This window comes from Cygnus olor, chromosome 22 (assembly GCF_009769625.2).
Source record: "Cygnus olor isolate bCygOlo1 chromosome 22, bCygOlo1.pri.v2, whole genome shotgun sequence".
NCBI classification, from domain to species: domain Eukaryota; kingdom Metazoa; phylum Chordata; class Aves; order Anseriformes; family Anatidae; genus Cygnus; species Cygnus olor.
The window spans coordinates 4,559,232-4,575,305 of record NC_049190.1 but is presented as its reverse complement, the minus strand read 5'-3'; the positions used below and the strand labels follow the sequence as shown (position 1 = coordinate 4,575,305).

Here is a 16,074-nt window from a genome sequence, read left to right as displayed (position 1 = left end):
AAAGGTCGAACCCACCAGTTTGTCCTGCTTCCAATCCAAGCCCGGTTCTGACTCCGGTTCCCCCTGTGGCTTAGTTATTTTGGCTCGCCTGCACCTTGCTTGCTCTCGAAGGGAGATGAGAACAGCTCCCTGCTTCTGGGCAGGAATTACAGGGCTCAAGTGGCTCAGCGGCCAAACACGGCCGTGGCACAAAGCCGCTGCCTGAGGTGCTGGCACAGCACACCTCTCACCAATCTGACGGCCTGCTGAGCGTGCCTGGGGAAGGTCATTCCTCCTCATTTTAGGCTCACTCAAGGGCCAAACCCATACGAGTGAGAAACGAAGAAGCCAAGCGAGAGCTGGAGGCAGAATTAAGCCAAGAGGGTCTCAGCCCAAGTCAAAGAAGCGGTGCCCAAGCAGCCCCCAGGGAAGAGAGACCCTGAGGGGTGTCTGCCTGCTGCCCAGCTCCCCAGCGCCAGATCCAAGAGCATCCTCACCACCTGTAAATGCTTGACCTGCTCAGCCAGGCACCAACCCGCCCCCAGATCAGCTGGGACACAGGGAAATACTCCCCGTGAGTGTCTGAGCGTCGGGGAGCTCTGGTGTGCAGGAGGCTAAAAGCAGGCACGTGCCACCCGGCACAGAGGGACGCAGCCGGGGTGGACAGACGGACACCCGCGGGGCTGTCCTTGCAAGGTGAGCCACGGGACAAGCCCTGGGGGAGCTCCGAGCAACTGGAGGGTTTTGTAATGGCTGCACTAAGATTATTGTAATCATGCCGTAATTATGGTGCAGCTCAAATCAACCAGGCAAATTGCATCGTTGTTATTACGGCTGTCACCTGCCTCGCATGACAGGGACGGAGGGGTAGGCCACCCCCTGCCCAAGGACGGAGCAGCGTTCGGAGAGTGTCAACAGCGTGTCACAGTCCCACCGCTGCGCTCCCTTCGGGCTGCCCAACCCAAGCCATGGCAGCCTGGTACCTTCTTCAGGCGACCCAGACCACACCTGCACTTTCCTACGCTGGACCTCAATGCAAAACACTTAATTCTCACGTTTATTTTACTTTTTACAAAATTAAACAAATATCTTTAGCACAAGAGCAGTCCTTGTCATTTGATTGGAACCGTCAGTCTTGCAAATGTCTCTGCTACAGATGACTAATCTTTAAAAATAAGACAAACTTACTAAACTCCTTGACTCAGTTGAAAATGAGCCAGAGGGTAACGGTGGCAGACACAGAGAGGGAGAAACCGGCACTGCCTGCCTGCAGGAGGGCTCGGCGGTGCTCGTGGCCCTGAATTCTTTTTGCAGCTCGAGGGACTGGGGCTCCTGACGAAACCAGAATCCAGGCTATGAAACAGAGTGTGTGGCACGTTCATGGGGACATCTCGGCACAGTGACCCCTCCAGGTCACCGTCATGTTGTGGAAGGAGAAGAATTTCCTCCCTCGGTCGCTCCGTATGGGTTTTCTCAGTGCGGAGCGGAGACCTCATTTCATCCCATCCCCTCCACAGGTTCCCTTTCGAACAGGTCTCCCCAGACAGCCTCGCTTCCCATCTTCCCACCTCCAGTCGATGCCATGCCGCTTTGGGGAGCTTCCGAAGATTTAAAAAGTGGTTGCAAGTGCTCCTGAGCTGCAGGGGAGTGCCTGTGCTGATCCCAACATCAGCCTACTCCACACACAACCCCTTTCCCCCCCAGACCAAGGGCTCAGGCCCAGCTTGCTGCCCCGTTCCCCACCGCCCTGTACCAAGAATGACTCAGGCTGTCGCACAAGTTATTAACTTCAGCAGCCAGAGTCTCTTCCCATTAGGGCGCTATGGTACGAGATGCCTGGGTGAGACAAAAAGGACTGCCAGGCAGAGCACAGAGCGCACGAGCCAGAGATGAGAAATAATGTTGGCAGCATTATTAAAAGATAAATTGGAGGAAGAAAGGAGGTGTATGCGTGGGGTGAGAGCTTCAGAGGATTGTAACAAATCCTTTGCCACCAGGAGCTTCACAGCTGTCAAATTTCTGAAAGCCAGGGGATGGGGCAGTAGCTGGGAGACAGCTCAGGTCCCCTGCTCACCCCGTCCAACGCACGTCCCGCCAGCACAAAGCCCCGGGAGCACTCAGCACCAGCAGGTTTATGGTGTGCAATCCTTTCCTGACCACAGCACCTCTTCACACGGTGAGGGTGACAATAATCCCAGTGTCCTCACAACCCCGAGGCCAGTTACTCCTCCATATTAAACTGGCAGCTCCCCCTCCTGCAGCCCTTTGGGCTTTATTTATGGACAGGCACCTTTTACTGCTGGATTTGCTTCTTCCTGAGGCTGCTCTGCCAGGCTGAAGGCAGAGAGAGCATCGCCACCCCCAGGATGCAGACAGCTCCACCTGGGTGCCAAGGATTCATCCTGGAGCACTTTTGTTCGCGGTTCCCTCCTGCCAGGCCCCTTCCCGGTCCTCCTGGCCGAGCACTGGCTGCTTGCACCCGGAGAAATCCAGAGCTGAAGTAACTCAGAACTTCCAGCAACCAAGGTAGGCGCGACTTTAGACCCAGACACCCAAGAATGAGTTGAACTCTGGTCAAATTGCTTCCCAAACTCCTAAACAGTCTCCTGAATCTCAGTGCTCAGCCCCAAGAGAAGCCCGGCAGCATCCCTCCCCCTGCCCCACCACCCTACAGCGCGCTCTCCCCGGCAGGTAGGCTGGTCCTGCCCACCCTCACCACTCAGACCACACTGCAGCTTTTAAGTGCTCCAAATTTTAGCACTTGCAACACTTTTCTGGCAAAACCCATGCCAGAAAGGATGCTCATCTACCTGAAGAACAGCAATACGTGTTTCCAAACCTCAGCAGAAGGCAGTGCAGGAGCTGCACACTCGCTGAAAACGAACGTGTTAGGGCCGAGCCTTGCGGATGTGGTACAGGAAAGGTCTCCCCACAGCTGTGGGGAGCACACAGGCATGCGGTGCCATGAAGCGGCTGGCAGCCTCTCCAGGATGGCAGGCCTGTGCCAGATTAGACTTCTCTCTCCCAAATCAGAAGCAAAACGTGCCACTAGAAAGTCAGGTGGAAGCTGCCTCTCAGGGAAGTAAGAGGCTGCCTCTCAGCACCGCTGCGTGAAGCAGCATCTCAAAGCATCCTGCTGATCTGCGCGCGGCGACTGCCTCCCAAAAAAACCCCAAAGCTCCCGGGGTCCTGCCTTGCTGTGCACTGTCCCAGACGTGCCTGCTTGCCCTGGCAAACACATATCCCGGGTTGCTGACCCCACTGTAAACTAGGATTTCATCCCAGCACCATTCCCCTCCCCTTCACAAGCACCTCAGGAAGGCAGCTGAATTAAAAACTGCGCTGTGTTTATGTATTTATTACACACTACAACTATTTACCTGCCTCAGCCCCAGCACCTGGGCTGGGCAGTGGTATATACGGACCACGAGACACGAAATAACACAGCAGGCACCCTCTGTGCCTCAGTCACGCAGGTTTTACCGTCCCCACCTCACCCCTGCACAGCCCTGGGGGGCTCCCAGCAGGCAGCAAGCCCCAGCTCAGCACAGGACTGACCGTACCCCGTAAATCTTCGCTCCCTCCTTCAGGGACCCAGCCCACCCCTGGGTCTGCCTCTCAGCCACCAGCATGTGCATCTATTATTCAGGAGAAATATCAGCTTATTCATCAGCCAAAACAGGCTCCAGGTACCACACCCAGTCTCTAGCGAAATTCCTCCTGCAAAGCTGCTCTTCTCTCAGCGTGGACACAACCAGGGAGGAGCGCGGCGCTGCTCTCCTGCCTGCATCCCTCCGGAGGGTTTTACAGCTTTGTTACGGTGAGGGACAGGAGTTAACAACCCTGTCAGGCCGCTCCCTCATCATCTGGTTAATGTACCTCGTTAATGGCCACGGCGCAGCAGCGCTCACCTCCTGTACACTCCACAAACTCCAACCTTTCCCTTGGGCTTGCAGACACCGTGCCCGCGGGGCTGGAGGGATTGCAGAGCATGAGCCAGAAGCACTGCGGGGCCACCGGTGTCTCAGCACAGCTCCAGATTTACTCTCCGTGCCACAGGCTACGGGATTCAGATGGAATGATCACAGATCACCTAGCCCGGTCCCATGTGGCAGGAGCAATGCCGTTCCCCAGCACTTGCTGGTTTTCGCTCTCTCATTTCTGTACGCTGGACTCCCCCAAGGACTTGCCTCTGGCAAGCACAGTCCTGGCCCCCACAGGGCCACCTGTGTTAGAAGAAACGCGTCGGTACACATTCCTTCCCTAGCTTCAGAAGCTGTAAAACAGATGGGCAAACAAAGCAAGAAATCCACGGAGTTCAGCCAGAACGCCTCAGCACCAAGCGGTATTTATAGAGCAGCCCAGGGGGAGGCAGCCCAGCACCCACGGCACTGTCACTTTGTTTCTCCGCAAGAGGCCACGCTGCTCTGCTCCAGGGCAGCATCACGCGTGCAGCTTGCTCAGCACCCTCTCTCCCACACGCATCTGCAGCCAGACCCACTTATTCACAGCACCACACAAAAGCATCGTAGCCTTTGCTTTGTAGCACTGGGGCGAGGCAGGAGCATGGGCTATTCAAAACGACAGCTTCTCAGAAGTGGGATCCTTCTCCCACCGATGGCGGTAGGAGTTAGGCTTTTTATTCACCGAGAGCTGGAGTGGGCCCCGAATCATGCTGGCATTATGTTATCATAATGCTGGAAGTATTATAAATGCTTAGCGTGCCAGACAAATCCCGGAGCAGGCTTCCAAATCCCCTCAAAATCCCCACTTGCCTCTCTACATTCATTCATTCGTGAAATCCAGAGCAGAGCCTCAGCATCCATCCGTTTGCTTTCGGTCTCCTTCCAGCTGACTGGAAGGTGAGGGGGAACGGGCAGAGTCAAGGTATTTCTTCTGGATCAGCCTTCTTTTTTCTCTCAGGTGCCAAATCCGAGGAAGAGATCGTGCTAGGGTGTTTAAGAACGGCAGCCAGCAGAGCACCCGAGACGACTCACGTGCCCCTGTCTCCTGCCACAAAGTGAAGCGCGTCTCATTCTCCGTGAGTGCTGCCCCCGTAACCACAGCGAGCTGCAGCACTGGAGAACCCGGGGTCCTGTCCCACCTCCACGATGCGGACGGGGCTGGAGGAGAGGAGTGAGAGCTCAGAGCTGGCTGGGAGGAGATCTTTGTGTTGCAATCGTGGACGTCGAGCTCCAGATGGTCAGATGAGGGCTGCGCTGGCCCTGCAGTGCCCAAGTGCAGGGCCATGGTGGGACACATCCATCCCTGCCTTCTGCTGTGCTGTAGATGTAGATCCCCACAGCCGGGCTAGCTGCCTAGATTCCTTTTGCAATCAATGGGGAGAATTAATTTGGCTTATTTTAGGTGCAGGCCTCCAGAGGAGATGAGCTGCACCCTGGAAATGCCGACTTCTCTTCACTACCAGCTGAACCTACACAAGCAGAGATCTGCATCTTCAGTGCCCTTAAGCAAAGGGGGGATTCCCACCTTTCTAGCGGGGAGGTAGGCTTTGTTCTCTGCGGCACAGCTTTCAGTTCCCTATCCACCGGGTTTTGACGGGGTTCCCAGATGGCTGACAGTGCAGAAGAGCAAATTTTTCTGACAACCCAGCCCACCAGTCTAGACTGCACGAGGCAGGAATGGAAGGAGAGAGGCTGAACTCTCCTCTCCACGCTGCACGAGCTGTGAAGCAGCTGTTGGTGTTTCAGGGAGGATAACCAGACTCCAGCAGACACCGTGGAAGGAACTTGGGGATCAACTGAGATCTGTGTGCAGTGGGCTCTGCAGCGCGTGCACGTCTTTGCACCAGCCCAGAGCTGAATGGAGAGAATTCGCCATCATGATGCGAAGCTGTAAATCCCCTCCCCAGAGGTCTCAGCTGGGGGCTTTCAGGCATTTCTGTTGCTTGTCCCACTCTAATTGGCAGAATTTCTCCCCTGGACTGCCCTATCTCTGCCAGCAGAGTCACTGCGTGATCACAGGGCAACCACCTTTCCCGTGTCAGCATTCCGCCACCCTTCAGACATTTCCTCTGCCCGTCCCGTACTTACATGCTACGCTCGGTGCGGACTGGATACAGGCAGCACAGGGACCCTGGAGCACCAAGGCACGTCTCGGGAGCTAACAATAAATAGCACTCCGGGGCAGTGTGCCGCTGGAGCTGGGCCAGCAGTGACCAAAGCATTAACACGCTGGTGCTGCATCGCCGGCTCGCAGCAGCACGAGCAGCACAGGAAGCCTTGCACAGAAACGAAGCTCTTGTCCCATCTTGAGGAAAATAGCTCTGATCCAGGCAGGAAGGAGATCTTGAGCGTTTCCTATTTATTCTGCTGTCGCTGCCAAGAATATCACGCTGTGTTCCCCATGGATCATCTGGGTAGCGGAGCTGGAGGGATTTCTGAGGTAGCGCTGCAGCTGGCGGATCGCTTAAAGGCTGTGTGGCACCGGGCAGGACAGGGCATTTCTCTGACAAACATGCAGCGTGTGTGCCTCTGCCCGCAGCTGTACGAAGGGAAGAACATACACATCTGCACAAAGGCCAGGATGGAAGATACAGGTGTGCAAAGCCGCACGTGTGAGTGGGCTCCAGGCCCCATACGGGTACCCGTAAGGTATCACTTACGAGTTATTTTATGAGCCTGTGAACAACACGCCTTGGCAAGAGCCACTTGTACAACTAAGGTGTCTGCAGACAGACAGGGTGAAGTACAGGATGGGGACCAACATGCCCACATTTGTGGGACAAAGCCACTAGCACTGCAGTTAGGGGCAGCTCGCAGTAAATTCTTCAAGCTCCCAGTGCCCCAGGCCCCCGGAGGTGTGGAGTTCCCATCAGAAAATGGAGGAGGATATAGTCAGCCGTGAGTAATACGCGGTGTTACTTGGAGCACTTGGGGGGGTCCACGTGTCTAGATCAAGACATTAGGATTAATTACGGGGCGCACCCTGTGATCTCCCCTCAGCAAAGCCCTTATTAGCTGAATCCAGCCCTGATGTCAACTCACCACTCCAAACACAAACAGTTGGGGCTGACAGGAGAAAAAGGGAGACGCTATCCAATGACGCTGCTTCCAGAATATGCTTTGCCTCGGGGAGGAATGAAGCCACAGCAAATTCACCCCCAGCCATATACCCAAATAAAAACTACAGTTGGAGTCCGCCTAACTTGTCAAAGCTGCTGCACGGCACTTTGCAATGGAGAGCTGTAAAAAAAGTGCAGGGCAAGAAAGCCCCACAGAGGGCAACAGCCCCGGAGAAAGATGCTGGCCAAGGTCTGCTCCGTGCCCACAAGTCAGAGACCTTGCTGGTAAGCCCATACGAAAAGCAGCCTTGGAACCAAAGCAGCCTCTTGCACTGCTCACCCCTGCAAGACAAAGCGCACAGTGATACAAAAAAGGCCAGGATTCTCCCTATGGGTTCCGATCTGCCTGCTGGATTTTGTTTGAAGAGGAAAAAAATTCCCTTTGCACAACTTTATCGAGCTGACAGAACTGAAGCAAGGGCAGGAGAGAGCAAAGGCACTGCAAAAGGCAAGTCTCCAAGAAACACTAAAAAAAGAACTGCAACATTTGCCCTGATGTCCCTTAAAAGACAGTTCTTTTCATTTCCCAAGGCTTCTGCTGTTTCAACATGAGGGTGCTGGGAAAGATTAAAAGGGCAGGCGCACGGCTTTCCTTTCAGAAAGCATTATTTTGACATTGAGCAGCCAGCTTTGCACAAGGGCAGTGTGTGCTCACACTTCGTCACTGAAGGTTTCTTGGTCAGCTAAGGGCAGATAACCGCGTTACAGCAGATATTTGCTACGAGGAAGCACTTTGTGTGTGTGCTAATCTGCAAGGCCCTGCACAACGGAGGCGCTCACGGCTCTTCTTGCCTCTGAGGGCACACGGCCGCAAAGCCCGAAAGGCACGGAGCAAAGCTGGTCAAGGGAGGAAAGGGAATAAATCCAGGCAGCTCTGCAGCTGGCCAGGGCTCTGCCATCCAGCCTTGATGGGGACAAAGCCACTGGAGAGCAGGACAGCAGAGCCCAGAGGCACTGCATCAGGCCTGGGACACGCAGGACGGCATTCAGCCCCCGCTCTGAGCCACCTCCATGGGTCGGGAAACTTTGGGATGCCAATGAACACGTGCCAGAGTTCTCCCCCTCTTCTCTGTGCCACCACGTGCATGTGGAGGGAGACCTTTCCTTGGATGTCCTCTCGCTCTGCTGTCTTAGAGAAGTGACACCGGATTTGCATCCCATCTTCTGCGCCCTCGTGGGGGGAGCCCGGCTCCGAGGAGCCAGCTCTCGTTAGGGCCCTTACTGCGCTGCTAACGACTCCGAGTTCAGAGGGCTTCTTTGCCAGAGGAGCTGCCAGTTTCACTAGGAACGCCTTTGGGGGGAGGCAGGGAGGGATTTATAACTCAGCCGCATGAAATGGGAAAGTACTCCCAGCCAACAGCACTGAGCTCGTTTCTTTCCTCTCTTTCATACACCCAGGCATATTCAAGCAGGAAAATACAATTATTGCCACCTTCCCCCTTAAACAGCATCCGCTGTCCTGCTGGCTTTGGCCATTTCCAAGGCCCATATCACAGAAATAACCCTTCTGGGAGAAACAGCCTTCTCTTTCCCCATCTGATCGCCCAGTCCCTTCCCCAGCACATCTTCCTTCTGCCTCAGTGCTTGGAAGTTGACACAGAGAAGAGTCTACACACAGAAAGAAGTTATTTCACCTTTTTTTTTCCTAGCGCCTCCATTTTCTCACACCTTTTCCATCCCGCCTGCAGGTTACCCAAGCGATCCCAACCACTGCAATCTTCGAGCCAGCCCTCGGTCAATTCATTGCCATCGGAGATGTGTGTGCAGAGCAAGACTAACCACACAAACGAGATCCACTGCAGTGACTTAAGACAATTTCCTCACACGAGCAAGGATTACTCACAAAACAAAGGACGGCTGAGGCTCCACCGTACATTTACGGAGCCCTTTTTCCGTATTTAGGTGCATGCACACACAGGCCACCTCCCTCACTGACACGAGTTGGTGGCACCTCACCGTAACATCTGACAGGTCCACACAGAGCTGTGCGATGGATGTCTCCTTGGGTCCATAACAAACACTGGGCCCCGAGCTCCTCGGATGTTCATACGAGCTCCTAAGTCGATTGACGGCACATCAGAGCTCGTGACTTTCTGCCCTGTGTGCACATTAAGCACTTCTGTGACACGTCACTGGTGAAGCATCCAAGGCTAACACTGCCGAGCCCCGTGCCAAGCTGAAGACCCATCAAGAAGTCCTCAAAGGCAAGGGAGGGAGCAGGTACCTGAGGGACAGCACACGGCAAAGGGACATTGCGGCAGCGAGACCCTGCCAGGGATAGTGAGGGGCTCCAACCAAGGCTTGGACTCGCTGGGATTGAGTGGAAATGGGCTCCACAGCTGTAAGCATCAGGACCTCCTCTGCACGTTCCCAAACAACATTGGGGCTGAGGCACCTCCCAGGACTATCTGAAGTTACGCCTTCTGGTCTGACTGAGAGAAACCAGGGCTTTCAGGGTCACAGCCCCAGGGACTGTGTCAGAGAGAGGCCCAGCAGGGAAAAGGAAAGCAGCATTTGTGGCCAGCTTCATCGATCACTATGGACTTTCTCCCCTCTAATCACTATTTTTCATCCCCATCCACTCCCACAGCACAGCGTGACACCGAGATCGCTCTTCAGCTGGCAAAGCATCGCTCAGCCATCTCCTCTTCCTCCAGAAGACAGCACTCGCAAAGCTTTTCCCTTTAAGCAGCCTCAAAGTTGGCTCTCGCCACTGCTGGCACGAATGAAAGGGATTTCAGTTCCCCCTCCTCCTAAGTCCCTTCTCTTTCTGTTGCAAAGAAAAGGCAGAGGAAGACCAAGGGAAGAGAAAAGTGACTCTCCCGGTCGCATCTCACCTCCCTCCCGTCATTCAGCACGGACACACGGGGGGCTGGGAGGGCACAGGACCTCCACAGTCCCCACGCAGCTTTCCGGGGAGCCACACGAAGCCCACGAGGGGAGCCCCAGAGCAGGTGCAGGTCTGGGAGGGCACGGCTGGGAGCACAGAGCTCCTGGAGGCGAGGCATGGGCGTATTTCCCCACAACCCAGCCAGCCTTCCCCAGGCAAAGAGGCTTGGCATCCTACGGCACCCAGCCTGAGAAAGGGGGCAAAGTGATCTCCAGCACCGCAGCCCCCCAGAGCCATTCTGCAGCCTTTAAACACACCAGGAGGGGTAGGAAAATTGCTTTGAGTCGTTCCTGCTTTCTCCCACTCCCTGCCCGCTGCAGGCACACACACACACACCCAGCCCTGTGCATAAAGGATCTCTGTCCTGCCCTGCTCAGCCATGCAATGTCTGCAAGAGGCGAGAGTTACCTTATTCCCACAGCCTGAACCGCCTTCTCTCTCCATCGTGGCCGGGAAGCTGCTCCCATTCATGCTTTAATCCCTGGGAACAGAGGCACGATTCAAAGCAGCTGTTCGCCCACTGGAGTGGGCTCCCCCCAGCAACCTCCTCCTCCTTCTCTCCTCCCTTTTTCCTCGTTTGTTGGGTCCGGATTTTTTTTTTTGTTTGTTTTTATGTATTCTTTCTTAATCCAGGCGGCGACCAAGACACTCCTTCATCGCATCTCTGCCTCCCCGTTTCACTCTCAAAGAAAGAGCAGGGCAGAGCTCCTTCCTCCTCCGCTGCCTCCGCGGACCTCCAGTTCCCAGGTCTGCCTTTCTGCAGCGTGGCGTTAGGGGAGAGAAAGAGAGTGAAAGAGGGAGGGAGGGCGAGCGGGAGGGAGGGAGGGAGCGTGCAAACAGGGAGGAGGAGGAGGAGGAGGAGGCCAACGGGGTGCGGGAGGAAGGAGCCAGAGCGTGGCTGACTGCTTTGTATCCAGAGCAGTGCCGCCAGCCCCTTCCCTCCCCCAGAGCAGCGGAGGACCTGCGCTGCTAATGGTCTGTACCAATTTATTCCACTTAGGCAGGGGCACTTCTCCCTGCGACAGGAGGAAAAGCCAGGGAAGGCTCTGAGATGGCCCCTTAAGGAATTGGTTCCTGCTCTCCTCACTCCGCGGCATCACCCACTGGGTTTGCAGCCACGGGCGAGGGGAGATGCTTGCCTGGCTCAGCAGGAGAAAGCCAAGTGTGAGGCTCGGCAGGGCTGGGTGGGAGCGCTGGGTCTTGCTGGGGAGGAGGCCCAGCACCTCTCCGAGGGAAAGTGGTGACCTTAGGCACGGTGCAAGGCCAGGTTCACCTCCAGCCCCTCGGGAAGTCAGGCTGAGCCCTGCTCCCCTTTATGCAGCACCCTCCACGCCTTGTAGAACATCTCCAGATGACTCCACCTGGGCTCTGCAACCGGTGGGCAATGCTCGTTAGATCTCACGTAGCTCCCCGTCTAGTTAGCACCACGGCTTTCCATGGCCACCCTCAGCCATCCCTACGTGAGCAGCACGGCAGCTCCACGCCCACCTCGGCACTGACCACGGGCCCCAGCACTGGGCAAGAGCAGCAGGAACGTGCTCTGCCAGCGGGAAGGAGGCTCTGGGCTTCATTAGGGCTGCCCCTAATCTGGGGACAAATGCCCCGAGCCCAGTGGGAAGACAGGACACTTCTGTGACCTCTACCAAAGCAGCGGGACCTTAGGGATACTCCCTTCCTCCACAGGGGTCACTTGGGGGAGGCAGGGCTCGAAGGGGTTGGGGAGCAGAGCAAAGATCTTATCTCTTGCTGCTGCCCTTTAATAGTTAACCCGGGGAGGGCTGACTCATGCTCAGCAGCAGATTTCTCCGAGATGGCTGAACACCACAGTACATGTGTCTCCGAATGCCACACTCGCAGCTAGACAGTTTATCCCGAGCCAAAAATCAGCCCCAAGGCTGGGGGTAAGTTACCTTTCACCTGTCCTGCCACTGCCGCCTTCTCACCTGCTGCCAGCCGGGTCACCCTTCTCTCTCCGCACCATAAATTCCCGGCTACGCGTCCCAGGGTGGACAAGCACGGATCCACAGCTGCAGCTACTCCTTGCTACTCCCTCTGCCAGATCTGGTAAGGTTACAGTGCCATGGTAACATGGAGGTACAGAGAGATTTACTTACGCTTTACCAAAAAAAGAACAACAAAGAAAAAAAAACCTTGCAGTTCCTGCAAAAAGCATCGCGGCTCTGAGAGCTGAGTTCCATGTTGCGGAGCAAGCTGGGTGATTTTCACCGGCGGTTCCCACCGTTTTCACCAGGCTTTTCGGTTTGCATCCAGAGCGCTCAGACCCCAGCTTGGGCATGCCAAGGGGTGCCAGGGAGCAGAGATGTTTGCTGTGGAGTTTCAAAGTCAAATCATCGGCCACAAACTAACGAGCATCAAGACACACCGACAAACCCTGACTGCATCGCAGGACCACCAGAGCCAAACTCCTTCCCCCCGAAGTGAGGCAAGCTGGAGGGCTCCGTGCGTGGCCCCAGGCCTCTGCCTCGGGTGGACGTGAGCTTTGGCGAGACCGGCAAGGCTTGCGCCAGAAAACCAGGGAGATGCCGGCTCCAGGTCGGTGCTGTCCGTGGAGGGAGATGCTTAAAAGGCAGCTGCCTTGCCTCTCCCCTCGCGCTGGGGATGAATAAGGAACAACTCCGGGATTGCCAATCCCGAATCCTTCACCACGCTGGGCTCTCTCTAAACAGACCGCACAGAGGACGGCAGCCGGGCTGGCTTCGGCTCTGCCACTTCCTCGGCAAAACGAGCCAGCTCGCGCAATCTAAGGGAGCACGGCCTCTTTCTGTCCTTGGGCTCGTTTTCTGCAAGGTACCTAGGGAGAGATCAGCTCCAAAGACTATTTGCCTGGGATTTTTGTGCCAATTCAGCTAGTACTAAGGGTTTCACTGAGCTCTGTGTCTATTAAAAATGCATAATGTCCACTTATATCAAAAGGGTGGATTCAGACCCAGCGTTTTCCAGCAGCTCCCGGGCTACCTGCTGCTATGGCACGCAGGAGATGGATGGGGGGGAGCTGTCCCTTGAGGTCTGTGTCAGGAGACAAGAAAGGGCATCGCCACTGACTACTTCAGAGCGGGGTAAACAAGGGAGAGAGAGATAAAAGCGCTCCTGTCACAAAACATAAACACATAAAAACTCGGGGAGGAGGGAATGAGATGTGTTACACCTGAGATTTACCAAAATTACGGGTGAGCAGTAACATTCCAGGTTCAGCCCTGCACCAGCGTCTCCAAAGACTCACAAAGGTGAAAGGCATTGGGAAAAGTGTCGCAGAAGCTCAGGAGGGACACAGACACGTACAGAGAGACCCCCCCTGGCCCCCAGGCTGCAAATTACAGCCTGGGGCACTCAGAGCTCCTTTTTGTGATCGGAGCAGCAGAACAATGGTGCACAGAGGCTGCCCTGACATTTTCCAAGGTTGTCCCTTTGAACTTTAGCATATCGACTTGTTTGCGTGCTGGGTACGGAGCGTGCCACATTCACCGGAGCCAAATTCCCGTGAGGAGAGGCTCGGGCAACCCTCCCAAAGGGTCTCGGGGTTCAGGGAGAAGGGTGCTTGCCTGGAATCCAGAGTGCTTCACTGAGGATGTGGCGCTCAACACGCAGCACCGCTGTTGACAGCAGCGTATATAAACAGAGCAGCTTCTTCCTGCTCCCTCCCCCTTCTTATTATAGCACAAAATACCCCGAGTAAAATACATACACACAACAATCCGCTACAAAAGCAAAACAAAGCCCCAAGTGTGCGCACGCACGCACATGCACACACATAGACATTCTTCTGGAGAACGCGGCGTATATTCAATACCTTAAATGTCATTTCTTAAATATTAATGCTGTGCTTCTGGCGAGGTTTATGTAAGGTTTATTACCGCCGGATTGGAGGCACAACAAAACCCCAGCTCGGCGCTCGCAGCCCGATGTTCTCTGCCTGCCCAAGCCATCCAGAGGCCCAGCTCCATCACGGTGCCCTGTCTCCCCTGCACACCCCGAGCCCCCCCGCCACGGAGCTGGGGCAGACCCACTCCTGCCAGGCTGTTTTCCTGGGAGGGGGCAGAGCTGCAGCTCCTTTTTCCCCCGTCCCCGTGCTTGCAGCTCGCCATCTGGCACTGTCAGGAGCATCCCTGCTTGGAACCGCGCTGCAGCCAGGCGCAAGCACGAGCGGATGCCTCTCTCCGGCTGCACGATAACCTCATTAGCTGAGGCAGCGCAGGGCGAAAGGAAGAGCGCGAGGGCAAACGCTCAGCAAACAGCCGGGTACGGCTCAGCTGCGTACGCACAAGCACGGCGCTGGGCTGCTGGAAGGAGCCGTGCAGCAGGCAGAACAACCCGAGGGATGGTGCGGGCCATGCTCCTGGCTGGCAGCCTCCCCTGCGACCCCAGGCACAGCTCCACGTGCCCCGGTCTTGTTCAGGCAGCCTGAACACGAGAACTAACTCGGGCCCTTGGTTGGACCCCAGACTGTCACCGCCCTGTGGTGAGAGATTTGCGAACTGGCCATCCACGGGTGAGGAATGAGATGGGCCAACCCACTGCAAAGGCACTGGGATGGGAGGACCTCAGCTGAGTCCCACTCAACGGGTTTTGTTACGCAGATTAAAGGGACCCTAGGCTCTGGGAGGAGAAAAATCCCAAAGTCTGGCCTCTTTGCCCCTGCATACTGGGCAAAAAGATCCTCCAGCAAGTGCCCGTTAGCCCAGTTATTTTCCAGGGGCCACACAGAGGCCAACGGGTTTTGAAGCAGAGGATAAGCTTCTTAGGGAGCGCAGCCACACGTCGTGCTATTTGCACAGACCGCTTCCAGCACTCGCTGCTACTGCCCACGTTGTAGCTGCTATGGAGAGCAAATTCAGCCTTTCAGACTGCCGGGCTGTAAACTGGCAGGTAACTCCGTGACATACCTACTCTTCTTTTTCTTCTAGCAAATGTACAGCAAGCAACACCAAAAGCATTCATCCCATCCCCAATCTCCCTACTTTTCACCCCAGAAGTCTATCTCACGGACTTCACCTGCACAAGCTCCCGGCGATGCCGCTCACCACCCAGCCCGACTTGTGCAGCTCCCCTGGAGCGGGCAGCAGAGAGGCGCAGGCTGGGCACCCAGCTCTGCCAGCCCAGCGGTGCCCTCAGACACAAGGTGTCAGACACCTGCAACAGCCTTTGGAAGATGGGCAGCAGCACCGACCCAGCTGATAGAGGGAACAGCCAAAAGGGCTGTCGGAAAACCACTCCCTGAGCATAAAAGGGCCTCGGGACACCCCATGGGCCATCTCTGCCTTTGTGCTAAGGCAGGGAGATGCTCTCTTCCCTGGCAGCACCACCTGTCAGGAGCTGTTTGCCCCCACCAAGTCTCTGTATGTGCACGGAGGGCATTTGCACACCCTGATGTATTGATTCAGCGTGCCCTCGGGATGCTTCACGGACACACGAAAAACACAGCCAGGAGTGGGGCAGAGCAAACGTGGGGAAATGGAGAGCAAAGCCACGCTGATGCATCAGCAGGTGGTGCTCTCCCCTTCAAATTGTCAAACAAGTTAAGCCCTCGCCTGGCATTTTACCACTGGGATTTCCTCCAGGAAAGAAAGCTCAGCCTAACACACGACCCCTCTTCTCTGCACTGCTGAGAGAGGCAGAGGTTGCATCGGTTCAGAGCCCTGGAAAGGAGAGCCACACGCCAGCTCCCCTTGGGCACTGGTGCTTCTTTACAGCTTGGAAGAAACTCTTCACCGGCTAAAGACCCGTAGTAGGTAAACCTAACCCTGGGGAACATCAAAGAGGAAACGGTTTAGCACGTTGCTGGGAGTTGGCAGGAATGATTCAATAACCCCAGGACTGCTTGTCCAGCCACAGCCTTGCTCTGATCGTTATCTTGGCCAGAATCCAAGGCAGAGATTGTTCGGAGACCAGTGCATCCCAGACGGTGCTAAATCACATACATCCAAACTGTCCTCCGAGGGATTTTAATTCACTGGGAAGCACCCTCTTAGCAAACAAACATGAGCAGCGATCCAGCTCTCGCCACATTGCCGTCATTAATCTCTGCTTCCAAAACCTCCACCCGAGCCTCACAAACGCACCGGTCACAAGCGCTGGTCTTTGCTCTGGATACCACAGCTTGAGA

The 16,074-nt window shown here is 55.6% G+C and overlaps 1 protein-coding gene across 5 annotated transcripts in view; it reads right to left on the bottom strand.

Annotated features, from left to right (window-relative positions):
• The window catches only part of B3GAT1 (beta-1,3-glucuronyltransferase 1), a 36,906-nt gene extending 26,020 nt beyond the window's left edge, over nt 1-10,886 (bottom strand). For 2 of the 5 annotated variants that reach the window (XM_040534539.1, XM_040534541.1), the window contains exon 1: nt 10,362-10,885. The gene's annotated coding sequence lies outside the window, so the exon portion shown is untranslated. Of the gene's footprint in view, nt 1-10,361 lie in introns of all 5 variants that reach the window. The other 3 variants (XM_040534540.1, XM_040534542.1, XM_040534544.1) reach the window with 3 other exon arrangements.
• Between the last annotated feature and the right edge of the window lie 5,188 nt (nt 10,887-16,074).